Raw genomic sequence first — 25,978 nt, forward strand, 5'->3', positions numbered from 1 at the left:
CAGATGATGTTACAGAATCTTAGCTTTGTACGACAGCTAAGTCTCTCTCTCTCTCGATTCAAAATGTTGAGATCCAGCAACAAGCAAGAGCAAGATAGCCAGCAACAAGTTAAACTGCAGACCAGCTTAATGCGGGTACTGGTCTCTCGCTTTCTGTTTTTTTAAATCAGTCATTACTTTTGAAACGACCCCTCGAATGTCGCTCGCACTGACAACTGAACTTTCACCATACCGAAAAGGTTAACATAACAACTGAAATGACCAAGTCATGTTTCCACTCCGAAAACTCACACATGAATTGTCTGCAAGGATCCGTGGCGTAGTGGATAAAATGCTTGTTAACTATTTATAAGTGATATGAAATTAACATTCAAGGTGAGAATAGTGATCAAAAGAAGCCAAATAATACAGAACAAAACAGTTACTACACTTTGTGTTTCGTGTCGTTTGATACTTGTTTCTTCTTTCTTCCAATCCTAAACGAAACCCTTTTTAGGTTTTCATCGCTCTGGGAAAAGATCGTTCATCTTTTAAGGGTGGCGTCAGTATGGGTATTTTATTTTTTTTTACGTTGTTCTCCATCTGACCCGTGTTCACGTGCTTAATTGATGATAAAAAGATCAATTTGTGTCGTCTGTCATACAATGCACGTAACCAATACTTGGCAGCTGGTTCTTGATTAAATGATGATCTCAATGCCAAGATACTTACACTTCGGAGGATCGTTCTGTGTGTGTGGTATTTTGGGCCACCAGCTAAAATGTTACACGTTAAAATGTTACATGTTTAAATGTTACATGTAACGTTAGAGGTTGAGAATTTTGGAATGCGCGAGTTTTCAACGATTCCTCAAAAGATTAAAAAAAAAAAAAAAACACGCCCCCACACACACAATTTATGTATTATAGAGATTTACAGGGTGGAACGATAAAAATGTCGCTCTAAAAAAAACAAACAACTCTACCGCTTTATTTTAAAAAAAGTTCATTGAAAAAAAATCAATTCAGATAACTTGATTATGTAGTAGAGATAAAATCTATTCAATGTAATAGTTTTCAGCTTCAATCACCGCCTTGATACAGGTCCGGAACTGGGAGCATGCTTTTTCCACAAGCGCCGGCGGGAGTTCGTCGAATACTTGGCGAATACACGGCGGATGGCGGCGATCAGGCTGGTTTTGGTGTTGCGGGAGGTCATATTGATAATGTTCTCGACTAATGACCAAACGAAGTAGTCCAGCGGGTACAGCTCGGAGGAGGAGGAGAGGGACAGTGAGAGAAGGGTACAAAGTCGTGGGTGTCTTTGGATTTGTGAGCTGGCGCCGAGTCCTGCTGACACATACAGGATCTGTCAACGGCTACCTGATTGTACCAAGGGATCATGAAACTCTTGAGCACATCCAGGTACACTTTGGTGTTGAATTTCAAGTTGACTTTGAAGATGTGAGGTGGCATGATGTGGCCCTCACTTGAAACCATACCAAAGATCATAACCGTGGTCATAACCTATTTTCATCACCCTAGGCATGTCCCTGTTAGTCGTGGAAATCCAGTGATGCATTTTGAGGGTACTGACAATGGTCCTGTCGTCATAACTTGAATCGGTAGAGAGAGTTGTACAGCGGTCATATATATATATATATATATATATGTGTGTGTGTGTGTGTGTGTGTGTATTATAAAACAGCGGCCATATATATATATATATATATATATATATATATATATATATATATAGTAAAACTGGTAATAAGTCAAAACTTGAAGAGAGTGCTCAATACTATTGCAGAGCAAATATGGGTTTTATTTTTTATTACCGTTTTATCTGTTTGATAAAACGGTAATAAAAAAAATAAAACACATATTTGCTCTGCAATGGTATTGAGCACTCTATTCAGGTAAGGTCTGACGAGACTGTTGGATTGTAAACATGGTCCAACTTCCGAAACATATGTATCCAAACAGATGAAACGGTAATAAAAATAATATATATATGTATATATATATATATATATATATATATATATATATATATACATACATATATATTATAATATAATATTAATAATAATATATGTCATATATGCTATATATATATATATATATATATATATGTATAATGGTTGTATAGTTTGGTTTCCTAGATGTAAATCCAATGAAACCCGCGTTATTATTAAAGAGTGCTCAATGGATGGCAGAGCTGGTATATAGTTGTTTATTATACAAGCATTATTGGTTACATATGTGCACACATGTTTCAGTGGAACCCCATTTCGAAGAGACCACTTCATCAGACTAAAAAACGAGAGTCGTTAAAATAATACAAATACCTGCCGGCTGAGACAACTTGACCGGGATCGCACTTCCCCCTCTTCCTTTAACCCTACCCCTACTCAATTTCTTTCGCAACACCTCCCCCAAAACCACTACAATACACCCCCACAAAACCTCTACTGTACACCCCACAAAACCTCTACTATATACCCCACAAAACCTCTACTATACACCCCACAAAACCTCCACAATAATCCCCACAAAACCTTTACAATACACCCCACAAAACCTCTACAATAGACCCCACGAAACCACTACTATACACCCCACAAAACCTCTACAATACACCCTTCAAAAACCTCTACTATACACCTCACAAATCATCTACAATACACCCCACAAAACCTCTACTATACACCCCACAAAACCTCTACAATACACCCCAAAACCTCTACAATACACCCCACAAAACCTCTACTATACGCATCACACAAAAAGTAAAGCACACCTGAATATATGTTATAAGAAACGAATGCAATCTTGACTCTCGTTTGAATATCGCCGTCTACACTCCGTTACAATAATATCATTACAAAAATATTCTCCCACTTTTTAAACATTTGTAGCACACACGTAACGATGATATTTTCAGTGATCTATTTTGTTTTGTTATTGTTTTTTTACGCATATATTCGATGCTGAATCTAATTCCCTCTAACACTGCATGATGATCACTGTTTCTGTGTTAACCCCTTTGCTCGGATTCTGTTGATGAGTAAACACAGTATAGTCTCTAAAACGATCGTACACTATCCTTGGTTGTTTTATATCTTGATTTCATCAGACATATAAATGAACTCATATTAATTCAATAACTTTAATCTTTTATAGCTCTAGTGCACTAAATCCGTCTCCTATTGAGCTAATATTATATCTGCAGTATTAAGAGCGACTGGTGTGAAAATCGTGTACCACACTCTTTTTATAAGTAATTGCTATTAGTTTATATATATGTATATATATATATATATATATATATATATATATATATATATATATATATATATATATATACTTTTGTCGTTTTTAGGCTCTGAATTTAGACCATCTTTTATAATATAAATCTTACCTCTCTGTTTAATGTATGTATGTTTGTACATCCACCTAAAACTTTCGACAGAAGCGACGGATTTTCACAAGATTGGTAGTATTTTGAAGTTTGAACCTTCGGACAACAAATATCGAAAAATCGGCTAAAAACAATCATTCCTTCACCCTCAACTAGGTACTTCTGTACAAAGAGGGGGTCGCTTTTTCGTCGATATTTTCGAAAGCCATCCTCTCATTTCGATTGACTAGCCTTCATTTGAATCTTCGTCACTCCCGGTTTGGCGATAGACGCAACGGTAAAGACATCACTTGTTTCACGTTCTTTCCTCATTCGCGCGCGGTAGGGGCTCGAGTCTGTTTGCCTAATACCACTTTTTCTTTTCTTCTTTTTTTTTTTCAACATACGCCTCCACGGGGAACACCGGGCACCTAGGCTAGTCTAAAATATAAAGGGCAAAAATCTGCTAAAAGTATGTATGCATGTATGTATGTATGTATGCATGTATGTATGTATGCATGTATGTATGTATGCATGTATGTATGTATGCATGTATGTATGTATGCAACAGTAATGAGTAATCTCTTCAGGTTTTATGTCAGGTCATGTCATATGCTACTGGTACCATGTAACCCAGTACTAACTACCTCATGGTCGGGTCACCGGCGACTAAACTGGTTCCCCCGCCAGATTTGTTTGGTGAGGAGGGTAGCTAGTCTTCCTGAAGGATGAAAAACAAGACCTTCACAAGGGCGAATGAACCCTTTTTCGGGGTCAACGGCCAACTAGCACCGTGTGTGTTGGGATGGAGAGGGCTCCTGCAAACTGTGGTGAAGGCAACCTTTCTAGGAGAAGCAAATATCTGATTTAAAAAACCATAAAGCGGGAGACCAGTACCCGCATTAAGCTGAGGTGCAGTTTAACTTGTTGCTGGCTATCTTGCTCTTGCTTGTTGCTGGATCTCAACATTTTGAATCGAGAGAGAGAGAGAGAGAGAAAGAGAGAGAGACTTAGCTGTCGTACAAAGCTAAGACTCTGAAACATCATGTGTGTATAGATACTCCCTCAGGCATTTGTCTATAAAGCGTCGTTATTTTAAGGTTTGCACTTCGAGCTGAGAGGTCGGGCATATATTTTTTTCGATTTTTAAAGTTTTAACATTTAAACAGGGTTATAATGCCATTTTTCGTTCGTTTTTTATTTTCGTTATTTTTCTATCAGGTTCACTGTTTTTCGTTTTTGTTTTTTGATTTTTTAACAAGTTTTAACATCGTTCGCTTAATCTTTATTTTGCATCACGTTCGCTGTTTTCTTTTTTGTTATAATATTTAACATTGTTCGCTTATTCTTTATTTTCCATTTTGTTTTGACTTATCCCCCATACCTCAACACACCCGAGCAACGCCGGCTACCTCCGCTATATATATATATATATATATATATATATATATATATATATATATATATATATAACACATACACACATTTAAAATCAAAACAATTGTATTTGTTTAAAATAATTCATTTCTTCAGATATATCGAAATCTTTTAGAATCACTAGTAATATTTACAAAGTTTTTACCTTTTTTTAATGAAACTAAGCTACTGACAAACATGAAGCACCTTGGTATAAGGAGTTAATAGAAAATCACTACTTTAAGATAAAAGCTACCAAAAATAATCTCTCTCTCTCTCCCTCTTTATATATATATATATATATATATATATGTGTGTGTGTGTGTGTGTGTGTGTGTGTGCGTGTGTGTGTGTTTATAAGGCCAATATCCGGGCGTTGACCAACTTATAGGTCGGCCATTCGTGAACATTTATTACAGTGCCAAATTTACACTGACGGATACACGGATGAAACTTTCTCGATTTTACACAGAGCGCGCTCGAGAATTCACTTAAAATTCTTGAGGCTGCATACATTAATTTGCGCCAAAATTGTAAGCAAAGAGAGTATACCCACAATTTAGAACTTATGGGTATTCGCTGAGATTGTTTCTCTCCCCCCTATTCCCTATACAATTTTTTTTTACCCTCGCTATTAATTTATGGTCTTTTGATCATGTTTTTAAACGATGTTTTCTCCCCCGCTGCCAACGATAATATTGAAAAGGGTTGGCTGAAAGACGTCTTGATAGGGGGTTTTCTGCCCCACCCCTTATTTATCCTCTTTATCTAATTTATGCTTAGGAGAAATATACTTGAGAAGTGTATTTTGGTCTTTTCGAAAGTTTCTTTTACATGGTTTATGTTTAAACTATATATATATATATAAAAACCTAAACCCTCAGCAATTAATTAGGACACTATGTTCGGTGTTCTTCAAAAGTGTTATAAAATTATGTACCCATAAAAATCTTCATATATATATATATATATATATATATATATATATATACACACATATATATATATATATTAATTTTATTTATACAATCATTAATGGCTACATATGTGCATACATGTTTCTGTAATCACCCACGTTGGGGGATTACGTCTTCAGGCCAAGAACTACCTTCAAAAGTGACATTTCCACCAAATACATTTTTCTACTTCGTTTATCAAGTTAAAAATACAACCTGGGTGGGAGTCAAAAAAAAAAAAAAAAAAAACGGTAAAAGGATGAGTGAGGTCTCTGAAGATGATAAACATCTTTTTTCTTTTCCCCTTCCCCCATCTAACCTAACTTTTGGCTTTTTATGGCATAGGGTACTTGAGAATTTAGTTTTCTTGTCTTAGAATCTGTAAGTTAATAACCTTAGCTATGGTCAACCAAGTACTTACCGGTGCCTTTTTAATCTACCTCCACCCACACATACACGCAACACACACATAACACAACCATACACAGACACTGCCAACACACACATACACACATTAATCAATATATTCAAAAGCGAATCCATGCTGAACACTCTTTGTTTTATTTACTGAAACTAGACAATGATTCTGAAACTACATAGAGGATAAAGTAAAAGTTACATTAAAGTAAATAAAAAAATATAAATAAATAAAAATAAAATACATAAATAAATAAATAAATAAATAAAAATAAATAAAAAATATAATAAAAAAAAAATAAATAAATAAAATAAAAAATAAATAAATAAAAAAAAAATAAATAAAAAAAAATAAAAAAAAATAAAAATATAAATAAATAAGAATAAAGTAAAATTAAATTAAAACAAATAAACCAACAAAATGTGAATAAATATAAACCCGAAAGTTTTCTAAACCCCACATGTACCTATATGCGTGTATCAATACACTTATAAATGTCTAACATTTATCTACACCCGCGCATATATACACACACACATTACAGACATACAGAGACAAATAATAGTATTTTTCTTTACTTATGCAGCGTGGTAACATCTTCGTATATGCAATATTATGCTACCCGACTACAGACGGGTGTACATATATATACACATATACATATACACATATACATATATACATATATATATATATACATACATATACATACATATACACATATATACACAAACACACACATACATACATACATAAATACGTACATATACATATATATATACATATATATATATATATACACATACATACATATAAACACACACACAACAGACATACATATACATATCAACACATACATACATATATAACATATATATAAACAACATTCGGACATCCATACATTTTTGTAATCTATATTGTTACAACAATTCTATACGAGGCAGCCTATTCTAATAGTTCAGAAATATACGTGTGTATACATACATCTACATACAATAGACACAGAGACACATCCACATACAAACATACACACCGATACATAGATACAGATATACATATATATATACAAACATACAAACATACATGCATACGTAAAATACACCTATATATCCAAAGTCACACAAATATAGACATATATATATATATACATGCATACATGTACCGTGCCACCAAATGATACATCTAAAGTAGAAACAGACATGAATACACCTACTGTATAAATTCACTTTTTCTATCAAATTCCACATCTCTAGTTATGTTTCATGGCCCCTTCCGCTTGTTACACTTTCTTAAGTTGTAGGTTTTTACCGTAAAAATTGACACTACGTAAAAATTTATATTGAATTCAGCATGAAGTTCATAGGGTTATCCTCATATTTAAGGCAGATATACATAAGATGTATCACGACACAATAATAATATATAATAACATATGACAGAAATCAGAGTATTTAGGTTATATAAACCTAGTATATAAGCTTATATATTGTAGTACTTACCTTCATCTTTGCTTATTCACTCTAATACCCTTATTCCTTTCTCTTCCATTTACCCTTCATTCCTTACTTTCTTTCATCTATTTATTTCTTCTATTTTTTTTTTTTTTTTATATTAATAAATTATTTTTCCTACCCGGGTCTATAAAGATCATATATCCATACATGCACACACCCAAAAATATCCATATGCATACATTATTACGGGCTTCACTCAAAACGATCTATTACTCATTTAGTTCAAATATACCTTCATACAGATACTTATTTCGGCTAGTAATAACATAACTGCTCGATGAAGTAGAACATTAAGTGACTTACGTAACCCATATGGGTATGATTATAGTTGCGACCTCACTTATCCTCTTTGTGGGGGGGTTATTTGATGGGGGTTAGTTGTACTTATAGCAGTTCCATTATCCTAATTTAGAGTTCCTTAAGTGCATGTATTCTGAAATGTTTGCAGGATATAGCAGTTTCTTGTTTAATATTCAATAATTTTTCTCGGTCTTTAAACCTAGTTATCTCAAGTTTTTCTGATAAGCATAATAGACATGGTGAGTTCAATGAGTGGCAAGTATTGGCCCTTCTAATAATATTCCATTCTATACTAGGTGTTTTATTTTCTCTAACTAATTTCCAGTAATATAACGATAAGGAAGTGTCCTTTTCATATGTTTGATCATTCATTGAGCGTGTATGTCCATAGAATCTATTTTTGAAAGTCATTTGGGTACTCCCTATGTAGAATCTTTCGTCCCTTGGGTTCTCCATCGGGAATATCCTTGCTTGGTATACCACCGATGAGGTCAGACATTCATTTTTTATTGGGCATTCCTCAGGTTTTTTACAGTTACATTTATTCACCGCAGTGTTTGCACTAGTATTCTCCCTTTCTCTATTAGTCGTCTTTAAAATTCTTCCATTATGCTTTTTTATAATCCTTTCCAAATTATCACTACAGCTGTAACTTAATTTTAATGTATTTTTATTAAATATCTTATGTAATATATTATTTGGTGGGAAATGCTTATTAATAAGTTGTAAAAATTTTGCACCAAGCTTTGTTTTCAACATAATGTTAAAGGGGTGTGTGAACCAAATAATTTTCCTACCACGATTTCTAGATCCATTTGTGCTAGTGTTATTTACTTTATATTTTATCTCTATGTCCTTATATCCACTATTTTTAAGTGCTGTATTATAAATAGCTTTGCAATTATTGAAAGTTACTTCATTAGATGAATTGTTACTTATTCTACTATCAATAGATAACGGTATATGTTTAATAATGGATGGTGGATGGTTAGACTGCGGGTGTATATAAATAGGATTAGCGTTATCCTTCATATATGGTTTATAAGCATTTAAATCCAGATCTAAAGTAACTGTGGGTGGAGGTAGATTAAAAAGGCACCGGTCAGTACTTGGTTGACCATAGCTAAGATTATTAACTTACAGATTCTAAGACAAGAAAACTAAATTCTCAAGTACCCTATGCCATAAAAAGCCAAAAGTTAGGTTAGATGGGGGAAGGGGAAAAGAAAAAAGATGTTTATCATCTTCAGAGACCTCACTCATCATTTTACCGTTTGTTGTTTTTTTTTTTGACTCCCACCCAGGTTGTATTTTTAACTTGATAAACGAAGTAGAAAAATGTATTTGGTGGAAATGTCACTTTTGAAGGTAGTTCTTGGCCTGAAGACGTAATCCCCCAACGTGGGTGATTACAGAAACATGTATGCACATATGTAGCCATTAATGTTTGTATAAATAAAATTAATATACATGCTCTGTTCACTCATTGAGCACTATTTTGGTAGACACGTGTTGTTTCATTGGATGTACTTCTAGGAAACTAAACTCTACTGGCTATATATATATATATATATATATATATATATATATATATATATATGTATATATATATAATCAAGTTACCACTAGTTTCGATGTTGAATTTCATTCCCCTTATTACTGTGTATTAATAGATATTTTGGTTCCACCCTCTCGATTACATTGTGTTAATGAAAAGATTATATCTAAATAAACACGACACTGTCTCTGAAACGATCGTACATTATCATTGGTTGTTTTTTGTCTTGTTTTTTTTTAACATGTAAATGAAACTATAATAATTCATTACCTTACATTTAATATGCTATAGCTCTAGAGTTCTCCCCCCCATATTGAGCTATTGATATATCTGCAGTATTCAGAGCGACTGGTGTGAAATTCATATACTCCACCTTCTTTTTTGTAACTATAATTTTATGTATGTGCATTTACCGTTCTCTGGCTCTGATTTCAGACCATTTTTTAAAACTACACACACACACACACACACACACATGTAAATCTGTGTGTGTGTTTATATATTTATACGCAGACTTAGACGCACAGACACACACGTATACATATATATATATATATATATATATATATATATATATATATATATAACACAAAAACCATCAAACACACAAAAATGCAAGGATTGCGGGGATGAGGCAGAGGCTGGGACTTTAAAAATGCTGTTTAAACGTAAGGGCCCATTATTACTAGGAGTCTGAGGAGTTGAGCAGCGAGACGTATGTTCACATTACATTCAAACTGTTGGAGGGTAGTACAGTCAGTAAAGCAAGAAAAAGAAAGGAACTTCCAAAATCTAAACTATGCCACCTCAGCAGTGAAGGGTGGGATTTTGTCGGATTAGTTGATGTATGTGTAGCGCAAATGCAATGAGTTTATCAGAGACCATTCTATGAAAGGATATATCAATTGAATAAATTTTCCTTTGTTTTCAAGATATTATCAAAAATTATTTCTACTGAACCAGTCTTCCGGGTTGAAGTAAATATTTTCTCAAAGGAATTGAGGTGACATGTATAATATTTGTGCAAAATAACTGGAGCAAGATTAAAAGAAATAACATCGCAAATCTAATACAAATACGTCAAATTAATTGCTATTGATGACAAACTACAAAACTATGAAGACACGAATATTTGAAGATAATATTGTATATAGATGATACACACCATGTAATTTGCTAATCAAATATATTATCAAGGCCTAGAGGCCACTCAAGGATAAGGGTTAAAGAGTGTACAGTAGTAAAAGTGGACAATATAGTAATCGTTAGTAATGGAAATTCGACAAATTTGTTGACTTAAGTGGAACGGCTCGTCAAGAACTTGTTTACGTTGGACTTGAAGACAACCATATTGCAGTCAGCTGGAAAGCAGGAAAACGGAAGACAGTTCCACAGGCGTGCACTTCTAAAAAAGAAGCTTTGTTTATGGAATCTACGTTTAGGTTTAGGCACAGATAAAGAGTGGGGGACTTATTTATAGTGTTTTCAGCTAGACGAATGTTTCTTGTGAAAGATTGGAGCTCAGTCGAGCACTTGCCATGAAAATAATGATTAAGCAGACACAAACTCGCAACATCTCTTCTGTAAGAAAGAGGTTGCAGGGAAGAGAAAAGGACATCTCCTACGAGGCTACAAAGTCTATTTTGAACTCTATCAAGGCAGGATAAGTCCTTTCTAGCAGCTCCTGCCCAGATGTGGCAACAGAACTCCATCTTTTGACGTACCTGGTTCATATAAATATAGAATTGCATTAGCAGTGAGATAACTACTGGATCAATATATATATATATATATATATATATATATATATATATATATATATATACATACAGTGATGATCATATTTATTGGCACGGTAAAATAAAAGTTAAATTTTGTCTAATAAATTCTAAAAAAGGGATTAAATTAAAGAAAATAACAAAGTATATTATGTATTTTTAACTGGCCTTTCCGATGCAGCAATCGGATTTTAGAAAAAAATAAATAACAAAGGAACAACAAATATAATTGCAAAAAACCCTTGTTCAAAATTATTGGCACGGCTTTGTTTTTCTTTTAGTATCATTATAATATCAATCAATTTCCGGTTTACGTGCTTTCTGAACTTTTTTATAGCCATATTATGCTTGTTTAACGCTAATTCAGTGAATAATTTGTTTTCAGATAATTTTTAGATAGCGATTTATTTAAACTATTATAAGTGACTAAATTATAATTTTCAATCGCCATGGTTAAAACTAAGGAACACAGCGAAGACGTCAGGAAGCTTGTTGTAGCATGCCATACCAATGGGGAGGGCTATGATAAGATTTCAAAGAAGCTAAACCTTCCCAAATCCACTGTTAGAGCCATAATAAACAAGTTCAAATCGCAAGGCCACGTTATGAGTTTAGAGGGTAGAGGGAGAAAAAGGATTCTTTCCCCAAGAGATGAACGGAAAATTGTTCGACAAGTAAAACAAAACCCAAGGATCTCTGTTGGGGAGATTGTTGATGAACAGAGCACCTCTGGAGTGAATGTATCTCGACATACAGTTGGTAGAGTTTTGAAGAGAGCTGGTTTAAAAGCATGTCGTCCGAGAAAGACTCCCTTATTGAAGCCTATGCACCTGAAAGCAAGGCTAGCCTTTGCAAAACGTCATATTGATAAAGATGTTGCATTCTGGAAACGTGTTCTATGGACTGACGAAACGAAAATAGAGTTATTTGGCCATAATAAAGTGTCTTATATTTACAGAAAATCTGGCGAAGCTTTCCTGCCTAAGAACACCATACCCACACTGAAGCACGGTGGAGGCAGTTTGATGTTTTGGGGATCCTTTGCTGCCTCTGGACCAGGGCGACTTGTTAAGGTCACAGGTAGCATAAAAAAGGAAGATTATGTTAAAATATTGGATGAAAACCTGAAAGACTCTGCTAAAGAGCTCTCACTTGGTCGTTGTTGGTGGTTCATGCAAGATAATGACCCAAAGCATTCGGCTAAACTGACTAAGAAATGGCTTAAGGACAATCATATTAATGTTTTGGAGTGGCCATCACAAAGCCCAGACCTTAATCCAATTGAAAATTTATGGAGAACATTAAAATTGAGGGTAATGCAAAGGAAGCCTAAGAATCTTATTCAATTGGAGGATTATTGTCAGGAAGAGTGGGCTAAAATTACTACTGAAGAGTGCAACAACTTGGTTGTAAACTATGAAAAGCGACTGAGGAAGGTAATCAAGGCCAAAGGCTATACAATTGATTATTAAATAAATCGTGCCAATAATTTTGAACAAGGGTTTTTTGCAATTATGTTTGTTGTTCCTTTGTTATTTATTTTTTCTAAAATCCGATTGCTGCATCGGAAAGGCCAGTTAAAAATACATAATATACTTTGTTATTTTCTTTAATTTAATCCCTTTTTTAGAATTTATTGGACAAAATTTAACTTTTATTTTACCGTGCCAATAAATATGATCATCACTGTATATATATATATATATATATATATATATATATATATATATATATATATATATAGAGAGAGAGAGAGAGAGAGAGAGAGAGAGAGAGAGAGAGAGCTGCATATAATATAATACATATAAATCTCCATATATACAGGTTGTCACTGAAAGGTTAAAAATCTTTGTCATTTTACGATTAATGGTTATTTTTTTCTCTATTTCAGATATGTTACAGTTAATGTTTTGAAAATGAATTATACATAAGTATAACATTGAACAACGTACGCACGTTGTGAAATTGTTTTACCAAAATCAAGGATCAGTTGTTTTTGCTCCAAAAAGCTTATCGGCGTCATTTTTATGTCAGAGAAAGCGGAAGTCAGAAGACAATACAAAACATTGTGCGCCGATTTGAAGACCAATGAGCTGTACTTGATCTTCCATGGTCTGGCAGACCGCGAAACGCCATCACAAATGAAAATAGGGAAAGAGTGCGAATGAGGGTGGAGCAGCATCCCGAAACATCAATTCGACGACGTTCCAGCAACTTGGGATTTGTCGAAGCTCACTACACAATATTCTGCACAGTTTACAACTCTTTCCTTATAAAGTGCAGCTTGTTCAACGCTTGAAGTCTGAAAATATTCAATCAAGGGTTCAATATGCACTTCAAACTTGTCCGAAATGACCCAAATATTCTGCAAAAGTTGATTATGCTAAATAAAGTCTATTTTATTTAAATGGATTCGTTAACAAAATTACAAATTTTAGGGCTCTAAAAAAAATCCAAGGGCAATTCATCAAAAACAGTTGCATCCCATAAATTGCACTATATGGTGTTCAGTAATAAAGAAGATTATTTTTTATATATCAAAACGAAAATGCTGTCAGTGTTACTGGAGAGAGATACCCGACTATGATTACAGGCTTTCTTCGCATACAAATTAAAATAGGCCCGGATTATGGTTCAACAAAATGAGGCAACGACACATACGGCGAGAGACACTGTAGAACGCCTCAGGCAATGCTTTGGCGACAACATTATTGCAATGTCAAATGGCCACCACGTTCCGCAGACTTTACAAGCCCTGACTTTTTCTTGTGGGGATATCTTTAAGAAAGGGTCTATGTTAACAAACCCCAAACCCTGCAAGAATTGAAGGAAAACATCAGGAACGAAATAAGGGAGTTAAATTGCAACCCAGAAATTCTTCAATCTATCATGAACGATGTTTTGGAAGAAGCACAAATATGCGAATGGGTAGCATTTAAAAGAATATACTATAAAATCCGAAAATGTCCATAAAAGATGGTGAAGATAAATAATGGCGAAATAAAAAATAAAATAAAAAGAAATTGCAACTTCTCTTACAATTTTCGGATTTTGTAGTCACGCCCAAATGCATATAATATGTTTTTAATGGATTGATAGTTGCTGTTTCTTCTGACAAGTTAAGGGCAGAATAGATTCATTGATTGATATAATAAGTGAATGAATGAGTTTGCGCTACGAAGCAGTTGCTGTCAAGAATTGTGAATGTCAACGTAATTAAAGGAATAAATTGTAAGATGGTCAACATCATGAAATTTGTAATATAGGCTTTTGTCATTTGTTTGGTATATATATATATATATATATATATATATATATATATATATATATATATATATATATATATATATATATATATAAAGTGGTAATTAGTAAAAACCTGAAGAAAGTGCTCAGTACTATTGCGGAGCAAATATATGTTTTATTTTTTATTACCGATTTATCTGCTTTGTTACACATGTTTCGGTTACCGAAACGTATTAACGATCCAGTAAGTTCATCAGACATTACAAAAATCCCGTAATTTCTGTAATGTCTGATGAAGTTACTTGATCGTTAATATGATTCGGTAACATGTGTAACTAAGCCGATGAATCGGTAATAAATAATAAAACACACACACACGCGCACACACACACACACGTACACGCACACACACACACACATATATATATATATATATATATATATGTGTGTGTGTGTGTGTGTGTGTGTGTGTGTGTGTGATTTATTTTTTATTACCGATGTGTGTATGTACCATTTGAATCGAACACATTACAGTTTTTCATTTAGCAATGCAACCTCTTCTGGTGTCAACCCCACAAATACAACAATAAAAAAATATACGTAAATCAATTAATGTTTTCTTTAAATACGAGATAACTTATCCTTCTAGCAGCAGTTTATTGCTAAGTTGGTAAGGCATCCGAAGGGAACCACTGGCATCTTAGTTTAGATGCTTGCTGAGTCTTGTCACACTTATGAGTCTTGAAAATACGAAACAGCTGTATGTCAATGAATGCACACACACACACGCACACACACACACGTACACACACATATACACACATATATGTGTGTGTATATGTGTGTATGTGAGGTGTGTGTGTGTGATCATTCGTGTAGTTACTTTCACACGTGCATACACTTAAACGTGTGGGATTTTGATAAATATGCATTTGTAGATAAGAGCCGAATAGAGCACTGACCGTATTCGCAAGGGAGCTGATAACGCTCATATTCTGCGAGCAGTTGATATCCCGCTGTTTTCGCAGCTGTCACACCCAAAGGCGCATATGCATGCGTTTGGTCGGTCTGAAATGAGACTCCGACTTTGGGCGAAAAATATTAAGTTTACCTATTTTCGGTTATCGTAATAATATTACGCTTAAACAAGGAGCGGGCATATTAACTGCATTTTGAATTCGATTCGAACACTACAACAAGTGATGCATAATGTTATTTGTGGTATTTATGTGAGGTTAAGGGACACGCCCATGTTCTGTTTCAATGTATGATGGTATCATTTGTTACGTCATTTACATGTGACGTCATAAAGAACCCGTTTCCGATGTTTTCCATCCACCTTTTATGTATGACCTCACAAAATGATGACATCATCCATTATCAATGGTATAATGATCGCTTTGAAGGCTTTAGCAGATTTAATCATCGATTTGTGACGTCATCTATTATGCAGGGGTCAAACAAAATGATACAAGATGACATACAGACAAGATCTACAGAATTTTAATAGATTGATACATAGATAGATTGATAGATAGATAGATTGATAGATAGATAACAAATAATAATCTAACGTTTTTTTAAGATGCTTTAGTTTGAAGCCATTTTCATATTATTTAATGTAAATTAAAACGTTCACTTTATACAAATGCTTTAATATAGCTGAACAAAAAACATCCTTAATCACATAAGTAATGTTGGATGATGTGGGTGGGTGGATGCAATTGATGAAGAACAAAATTTCATCCTTATCCCTTACTCCATTACCGCCAAATTTTACTTTCAAGTTGCCTTAAAAAACAAAAAACAAAACAACAACAACAACAACAATATCTCTTACTCTTATGGCTTGTTAACCGGTCTTTGCATGGTTCAACAAGTGGACGAGGGGCGTGTTTATATTGCACACTAACTTCCGTCACGTGTGGGATTCGTGATTAAAAATTAATTTATTGCATAAAAAAGTCTGGCGCTAAAGGGTTAACAAAGTCATGTAATGAATATAAGTACATCCGGGTTCTTTATCAATACAAGAATACAATTGTTTAGTTTACCCATAACCACCGACTGGTGGAGCCACCTGTGACGGACGTCGAAAGGTACGCCGAAGCTTCATGCTAGTGATATGTCAACTTCGACCACGAACACTTATTTTACAAGGCGACTTATCATTCTATTACTCGAATCGAATAGCCATAGTCCACTCAGCTATTTCAAACGAATATATGCTTTCGCGGAACATATCACAAATTATTAACACTAAAATGGAATAAAATTTGTCCCATGCAGGAAATGGGTCAACAACATAAACACATTCAAACATTTAGAAACAAATCAATAATCACCATCACGGCATAATCACGTTGACACACCGGTTCCCGTCAGATCACCGAAGTTAAGCAACGTTGAGCCTGGTCATTACTAAAATGGGTGACCAATTTGGGAAGACCAGGTGTTGTATGTAAGAGGACGTCGATACCTCCCTGCAAAAAGTTGCAAAAACCTAACGTCGTCATCTCCCCTGACAGGGATATGCATGTGACTGGGGTCCGCTTGTGAATTTCATACTCCTATGAAACTTCCTCCTTCGGGGGAAGCCGGTTAAACCTGAATAGGGTTAGTGCTGACGCAGTTTAGTTACAGTAATCACCATCATATTTTACCGATTGGATTTCTCTGTTTAGTGACCCAGGCCGTAATCGTACACTCGTTGTGACATCGTTCAATCTCTCTGTTCATATGTGTCATTTATTTCATTAAGTTTTAAAATTAAGTTAAGAAGTAAGCAATTAGCCAAGGAGAATATTAGTCTCTCTCTCTCTCTCTCTCTCTCTCTCTCTCTCCTGACTAAATTCGCCTAAAATAAAATCTTGAAGAGAACTTAGCGAACGTTTCTCTGGTTCATGAAAAGAAGCTTATTTTTTTTATAGCAAGTATGTACAAAGAACTTCTGCTTTTTTATTATTGAAAGTGTAACACATTTTCCTTTTCGACTATGTGTATTGAAAACCTAAAAAGTGTCTCATATTCATTTAAACACGAAATAACTTTTCGTTTATACGACCAAGAGAACTTGACCATCACATATATGTAACAAGTAGAAGGCTGACGAGACAGTGTTGCATTGTATTGTACCCCTCCTTAAATTCACAGATGGTTTGATCAGTTTTGTTACCGTCATACGATTATAAACATCTTTGATCAGCTTATTTCTGTTTTCAGGATGCTGAGTGTGGTTCATCATCAATGTTTCACCAGACGGATTCTCCATCAAAATTACAACTTCATTTTATAACGAGTTATTCTTTAAGGTTTTAATGAATCTTGATTTCTTCTACATGATATCAGGCCTGTAAAGCAAAACTTTTAACCCGACCGAATCTATAGACAAATCCAACCGTCATTCAAATTAAAGCTCAAAAGCCTATCTACCCATGAGGTGGACAGAAAACCAACTTATCTACTCTGCCCATCTGTTGGAATATACACCCCGTGCCAGAATTATATGCAAATCGATATTTTTGTTCTAACTCCGATAGTTTTCAATGTAAATTCGCGAAACTTCGCACGTTATACGGCAACACTAACGCATGCGCAGATATAAAATTTTAAGCTGATCTGCGCAATAGCGAGCAAACGGTAGCCATTTTGGTGACTTGCAGTTTTTTCAGCGTGCCAACTTTATATGCAAGATGGGACGTAAAGGTGCTTTAAGTCAAGCTGAGAAGTTTAAAATTGTTCAAAGGCTCCATAATAAGATTTCCACCTTAGAAATTGCCAAAGAATTACACCGTGACCATCGTACAATAAAAAATATTGTACTAACCTTCAATTTTGCAATGGACATACTGACAAAGGGAAAATTCGTAAGAAATCATATCTGTCACGTCAAACAATGAGCAAGATCAAGGGAGAAGTTGGCCGTAACCCAATTGAAACTAGCAAACAAGTTTTTGAAAAAGCTGGCGTTCCTGATGTGCCCAAATCAACTCATTACCGTATCCTGAGAACGATTGCAAAATTTGGAAAGCCAGAGGTCCGGCCTAAATTGAACGATATCCACAAGAAAAAGAGGATGGAGTGGGTAAGAGATCATATGAAGGTGAATTTTCAAACTTTTGTTCACCGATGAGTGTCGAGCGACCCTTGATGGACCCGATGAATGGAGGAGAGGATGGTGCCATAATGAGGTCTACGCCCCCAAAGGATCAGGCGTCAACAAGCAGGTGGTGGTGTGCTGTTCTGGGCTGCAATCATTGGCAATGATGGTAGGACCATTCAGAGTCACAGATGGAGTGAAAATTACCGCCAAACTCTACATTGACTTCATTAAGGAACACTTGGAAGCCTGGCACAAAAAACAGAATTTGGCATTCCAGAAAAAGATGGTATTTATGCATGATAATGCACCATCTCATTCTGCAAGAATATCCACTGAATATTTGGAGAGAGGTTTTGACAGGCATGGGAAAATAATGCGATGGCCAGCCTGTTCTCCAGATTTAAATCCCATCGAAAATTTGTGGAGCATCTTGAAACAAAATATTTACTCCGGAGGAAGGCAGTACAACTTCAAGGATGACCTCTGGAATGCTATCCTGACTGCTGCCAAAGATATTTCATCAGATGAAATCGAAAGTTTGACATCTTCAATGGACCAAAGCCTTTTTGCTCTTGTCAATAAAAATGGCAATTATATAAGATATTGATTGTACTATGAAACCATATTCAAGTTGTTTGTTCTTTATTATTGTTGTTCTTAATTTACAAATTCCTAGAATAATCAATTTTTCGATGATCTTTTAGCACTTCACCATATTTTAGCATTGGTTTGCATATAAAGTTGGCTGAAAAAAAGGCAAATCACCAAAATGGCTGCCAATTGTTTATTACTGTGCATATTTGCTTAAAATTTTAGATCTTCGCTTGCGTTAGTGTTGCCATATAATGTGCTGAATTTCACAAATTTTCATTGAAAGCTATCGGAGTTAGAACAAAAATATCAATTTGCATAGAATTCTGGCACGGGTGTATATAGACATTGCTGTCTTTGTGATGGACTATCAATCCATTCTCATGAAAGTAAGGGGGCAGTTTTATCGTTGAAAATAAAATGTTATCTTGGGATGTCACTGCTTATCAAGACCTAGATGTCACTTTAGGATAAGGGTAAATCCTTGTTAAGTAGAAAACGGGACAATAATGCGATGATGATAAATGGTGAAACTACAATAGGGTTCATTTATCCAAGTTATAGTCAGATGTGTTCCAAAGACGGACAGTTCTAGGAAAGAAACTCCGCCCGTGAAATGCACACCTAGTCCTATGCACATCTAGAGATATGAAGGCGCATTTGAATGGACATTCATTTTAAAGTGGCTTCATCTCAGTATGAATCCCTATCTATAGTGACACCAACTTTTCCAAGTGGTGAAATTAAATTATGGTCAGCCAAAACCAAATATGCGGCACCTCTTCTTATTATAGGGTGACCGAGAAAAGGTGACATGATTCCATTTCCGTTTAATGAAAACTGATTTCCTTTGTTTGTTGCAGACCATCTACAAGTTGGCCAGTTTTGTACAAATCCCAGAAGCGGTAGGAGCTTTCTATTATGTTTGAAAGTGACACAATGTTCAACGAACAAGATCCAAGTTATTGCAACAGGAATGTCAGCATCCTAAAATGCATCGCTGGATTGCCGCGAATAACAGGAACGTGCCCAGGATGATGAAAACAATGTTTAGTGCGGTTTCAAGTGAGGGCCACATCATGCTACCCCCCCCCATCTTTGAAGTCGGCTTGAACGTCAACACCAAAGTGTACTTGGATATGCCGAAGAGTTTAGTAATCCCCTGGTGCAATCAGGTGTCCGCTGGCAGACCCTGGGTGTGTCAGCAGACCTTTAGGCCGACCCACAAGTTCAAAGAGACCAAGTCTTGGCTTCAGAAGGAGTGCTACAATTTTGTACTCTTCTCTCACTGGCTCTTTTCCCTCCTCCCCCGACCTGAACCCGCTGAACTAGTTTCATTAGTCAAGAACATCACAAACATGACCCCCCACAAAGCCAGCGTGATCGCCGCCAGTATTCGCCGAGCTCCCATTGGCACTTGTGAAAAAGGCATGCACCCAGTTCCGGACCTTTATCGAGGCCGTAATTGAGGCTGAAAGCGGCTACATTGAATAGATGTCAACTCTTCTACATAATCAAGTTAACTGAATTGATTTTTTCAATAATTAAATTTTTTTTTTATTACATTTTCACTCCAAACAAGGTACATTGCTACTTTGATGTAGGGAGCTACTATCAGGGACATAAGCTACAGGGGTACTATGTAGGGAGTTGGGCAGCAAGATGTCGGTTCACGTTATACTTGAACTTCTGCATGTCAGTACAGTTGTGGAAGCAGGGACCCGGAAGGGAACTCCAAAGTCTAGCAATTCTGGGGAAGAAATTACTGGAGTAGAAATCTCTCTTACATCTCGGGATCTTTACTGTGTAGGGGTGGGATTTAGCTGCTTGTCGGGTTTGTTGGGAGTATTTACGTCGAGGGGGCACAAGTGCTTGCATTTCGTCGGACCATTCATCATTAAAATACTTGTAGAATAGGCAGAGGGATGCAACATTTCGTCGATGGGACAGAGGCTGAAGCTTAGATGACAGTTCAGGATCATTCAGGTTGGCGACTCTCTTTTGAAACTTTTCTAGGGCAAGAGACTAGTAGCAGATGCACCAGCCCAAATATGACAATAACACTCCCTACATGGGCGAATGGTGGCCTTATAGAAGTACAGGATACTTTCGGGCATTAGTATGTTTCTAGCACGGTAGAGAGAGCCTATCTTCTTCGCAGCGGTCCTGGCAATGCTCTCAATGTAGTTGTTTTAAGTCATATTCCCTGTGAACGTTAGGCTGAGGAGTTTAAAAGAAGTACTTTCAGAAAGCTATAGTGTTTCTTTTTTCGGGCGACAAATTTGTTGTTCCACCCGTTGTTAAATGTTCTTACTCGTAAGATCGATTTCATGTATTTAGACAGCCGCTAAACATGCCGTTACTGCTAATATACAAAAGACAAAAGGTTTCAATTCTTTGTTGAATTACACGAACGACTAAAAATAGCTAATAATACCTCCTTGCTAAGCACTCAATATTTAAACTGTAGAGCAAGAGCAAGTGGAGCCAGACGTGGAACACACATATTATGCAATTAACACGTGAAGAAATGGGTTAATTTTAATCTGTAAAGGAACCTCTCTCGCTCACATCCATGATGTTGCTAGTCTCAGTCTTTTTTATAATACTATTATGACGCGAGGCTATTCTCTATCTCTACAAATCCACTATCAGACGATGTATGGGGTACTGTTGTCATATTTGGACTCGTGAATTTCTGTCCCATTTGAGTGTCCTTGATAAAGTGCAGAAACGTGTCTAGGATTTGATTGGCTCCATCCTTCATTTCAGTCTTTTCCTATAAATACTATTATGGCATGCGTTCTTCAGAATTGTCTAATCTCTTCTCTGCTTCTTTTGTTTCAGCTCGGGTTACTTGTTGGTCAAGTGGTCTTCATAAACTTGTTGTTTAGCTACCCCGTTTTAATACAGCTTATTTTTCCAGTAACTTCTTTTTCAAGGATTTCAAGGTTGCGGAACTATCTTCCTGCTCACTGTTTTCCTTCTACCTATAGTATTGCTCTTTTTAAAACTAAGATCACTAGGTACATCCTGTTTTTTGCAATAATCAGCTTTCGTTCTTGTTAGTTTCTTACATCAAGTGACTTCATGCCTTGTCTCGAGCGATTTCCATACATACAATAACATGCAAAAGTATTGGATACATTACATTTTTCTTCATAACTTTAATTATGGTTAAAGATTTGACCTAAAATTTGGTCAGTATATTCCTATTACTATTCTAACTTATATTTAGGGTATTAATTACAAAATCAAAGTTTAGAAAGTTTATATTTAAGGGGAAAAATATAAATTAACAAACGAAAAAGTATGGGATACACTTTAAAAAATCCCTTTTCTAAAATAATTATAGATGGCTTTTGTTTGCGTGGTACCTGCGTCAAAGCCAATCAGTTCATTTATAAAAATGTCTAAAACTAAAGAGTTGTCAATAGATATTCGTCAAAGAAATCATTGATAAGCAGAAACAAAGAAAGGAGTATCGAATAATATCAAGGGAACTTAATCTACCACTTTTTACAGTTGGAAATGTTATTAGAAAGTTTTAAAAACCTAGTAAAGCTGTTGCAAATCTCCCAAGATGTGGTCGACCAAGTAAATGAAACGAAAAAAATCAAGGTGGGTAAACAGAAAGTTACAAAGAAACCCTTTTCTTATTCGTGGTGAAATTCAAACCTCAGAGAAGCTGTGATTGATGTGAGCAAGAATATAATCAGTAGAGCCCATGTTTTGTTTTCAGATCTCCAAGAACAGTTCCATTATTGAAGCTTAAACATGTCGGATCATGTTTGAATTATGTTAAAACATATGGGGAACAACCCCAAGAATTTTGGTACAAGGTAATCTGGTCAGACGAAACGAAAATCGAAATCTTTGGAAGAAACATACCAACACAGGTATGACGGGAAAAATGGCATCGCCTACAAAAAAAAAAAAACAAAGAAGAAAAGAATACCTTTCCTACAGTGAAGCTTGGCGGTGGTTCGATTATGGTATGGGGATATTTTGAATCCAACGGTACTGCTGAATTAGAAATCATCAATGGTAGAATGAATGGGCGTATGTTCAGGAATATTCTGGAGAAAAAACCTCCGAAAATCTGCTGATTTGTTGGAACGTAATAGCAATTTCGTGTTTCAGCAGGACAATAATCCCAAACATACTGCCAAACTAACCAAAGAATGGCTTCAAATTAACGGAATTGATGTTCTTATTTGGCTCAGTCGGTCTCCAGACCTCAACCCAATTGAAAATTTGTGGAAAATATTAGAGATCAATGTTCATAAGAGGAATCCACAAAATATTCAACAACTAGAAAAGTTCTGTAAAGAAGAATGGCGCAAAACACCTGCAAATCTTTGCAAAAAGATAGAAAGCGACTCGAAGCTATTGAACGTAACAAAAGCTATGCAACCAAATATTAAATCAATATATCCAATACTTTTGCGTTTGTTAATTTATATTTTTCCTTAAATATAAATTTTCTAAACTTTGATTACGCAATTACTCCAAATATAAGTTAGAATAGTAGTAGGAATGTAATGTATCCATTACTTTTATGTGGCACTGTATCTATATATTGGGAGAGTGCAGCTTCTGTGACAACAATAAAACCAATAGTTATGTTGGTTACATCGGTTATACTATGACTACCATATAATGTCGCCTTACCATGCATAGTACAAAATCATTTGCAATATTTCATTGCAAAAATCATAACTTCCGAAGTTAGAGAAATTCTTGTCAGCAATACTCCAATAATACACCATGAAACCAAAGTCAAAATTTAAAACTACTTAAAGTTATATAAAATAAAACGCAAAAACCTGATCTTAATCAAATCACATTCCAGTTCAGTCAAAACGCACTCAAATGCCTATTGTAGCCTTCGCCCCTCACCTGACGATGCTCTGACCACAGAACTGGACAGTCCGTCTTTCCCACACTGCGTACTCACAGTTCGCATGCATCCCTGCTGTTACTATATAAAAACGTTCCAGCTTTTCTCGAAGTAATATTTACACAGTTCTCCTGAAGATGTCTTTGAAAGATGAAAAGCGGATACGCGGCCAACTTCGAAAACTTATATTAATTTTTTCGATCTACATAGTAAAAAGATCAACAGAAAAAAAAAATAAAAAAAGGTCTAATCAAACGGAAGTTCTCTGTTGTCTTTAACAACGTTTGTTTAAATGCAAGAATGCTGCCTAAATACAAAGACAATATATATGTTGTATATACCACAGCATGTGGTATATACAACATATATATTACGCATGGAGAAATAAAGAAACTTTTCTGGTATTCATGATGTCATCATATCCAACGATTTTGATTAGAGTTTGTTTTATTTCTGTAAAAAAAATGTTTACTTACAAATTTGATCGCTTTGTATTGGTCGACTTCAAAGAAAATGAACTTACCTGAAAAATAAAGAAAATAAACGTGAACACAAACAAAGATAGGTGATAATATATAACAGCAACACTTACTATGATGACGTCAAACACATGTGCAAACATTGTCACAGTGTTGTTATTTTAGCACTAATCTACATAATTATAAAATACTGTGGATCAGCTGGGCGTCCTTGCCGGCTTGTTTGCGTTCTTAAATCTTGTTTTCGACGATCGAGTGATTCCATCATTCAAATAAAAGATGACAGATGAATATATATATATATATATATATATATATATATATATATATATATATATATATATATATATATACACACACATTCAGCCACTCTGATAAGTTATAGATGACGAAACATGTGTCAGTGGATAATTATATTTTAAAAACAATATATATGCCGCTCCCCATATGGGGGTATCAAATTGGTTAAAAGGAAAATTATTACTAACTCATTATCACTAATTTAGGTAAAAACTAATTCATTATTACTAACTAATTACTCATTATTACTAACTAATTTAGGTAAAAACTCATTATTACTAACTAATTTAGGTAAAAACTTTAGGTAAAATTACACTTTCATAAATAATTAAATTAATTGAAAACCTATCGCAAAAACAACACACACACACGCACATATATATATATATATATATATATATATATATATATATATATATATATATATATATATATATATATATATATATTCAAGCACGTTTGATTGAACACGACTGACTTCTTTTTTCCGGTTATGTTGGTTCATTTTCAATTCGCCGAGCTGTCTCTTTTTTTTTTCGTCCGGCATATTGTATATGATGCACCAATTTAAAACGCTTGAGAAGAATATGGCCGAACAATAACTACTGGGCGCCATAATATACAACATGCCAGCCGAAATAAAAAATACTGCTCGGCAAATTGAAAAGTTATTCAACAAAATCGGAAAAAAGAACTGTCAGGTTCAATAGAACGTTCATTTAATATATATATATATATATATATATATATATATATATATATATATATATATATATATATATGCGTGCGTGTGGGGGGGACGTGGGTGTGACTCATAAGCTTAAGAAATAAGGTAGAAAAGTTTTGGTTTTGATTCCAGCTGATGGCACCCAGGTCAAGTTACTGATGCCATTGCTTGCTATTTACATCATAAAAATCATACAAAATAGATGGTGTTTCACGACGTTTCGGCCTACTATTCCTCTCTCTCTCTCTAATTTTGATCTCTCTCTCTCTCTAATTTTGATCTCTCTCTCTCATTTTAATCTCTCTCTCG

The 25,978-nt window shown here is 34.9% G+C and overlaps 1 protein-coding gene and 1 pseudogene across 1 annotated transcript in view; one reads left to right on the top strand and one right to left on the bottom strand.

Moving 5' to 3' along the window:
• The window catches only part of LOC145240040 (fibrillin-3-like), a 671,777-nt gene that overhangs the window by 447,695 nt on the left and 198,104 nt on the right, over positions 1 to 25,978 (bottom strand). The window lies entirely within an intron of this gene.
• On the top strand, positions 16,913 to 17,030 carry LOC145240403 (5S ribosomal RNA; annotated as a pseudogene).

This window comes from Euprymna scolopes, chromosome 19 (assembly GCF_053919585.1).
Source record: "Euprymna scolopes isolate OS-2025 chromosome 19, ASM5391958v1, whole genome shotgun sequence".
Lineage (NCBI taxonomy): Eukaryota > Metazoa > Mollusca > Cephalopoda > Sepiida > Sepiolidae > Euprymna > Euprymna scolopes.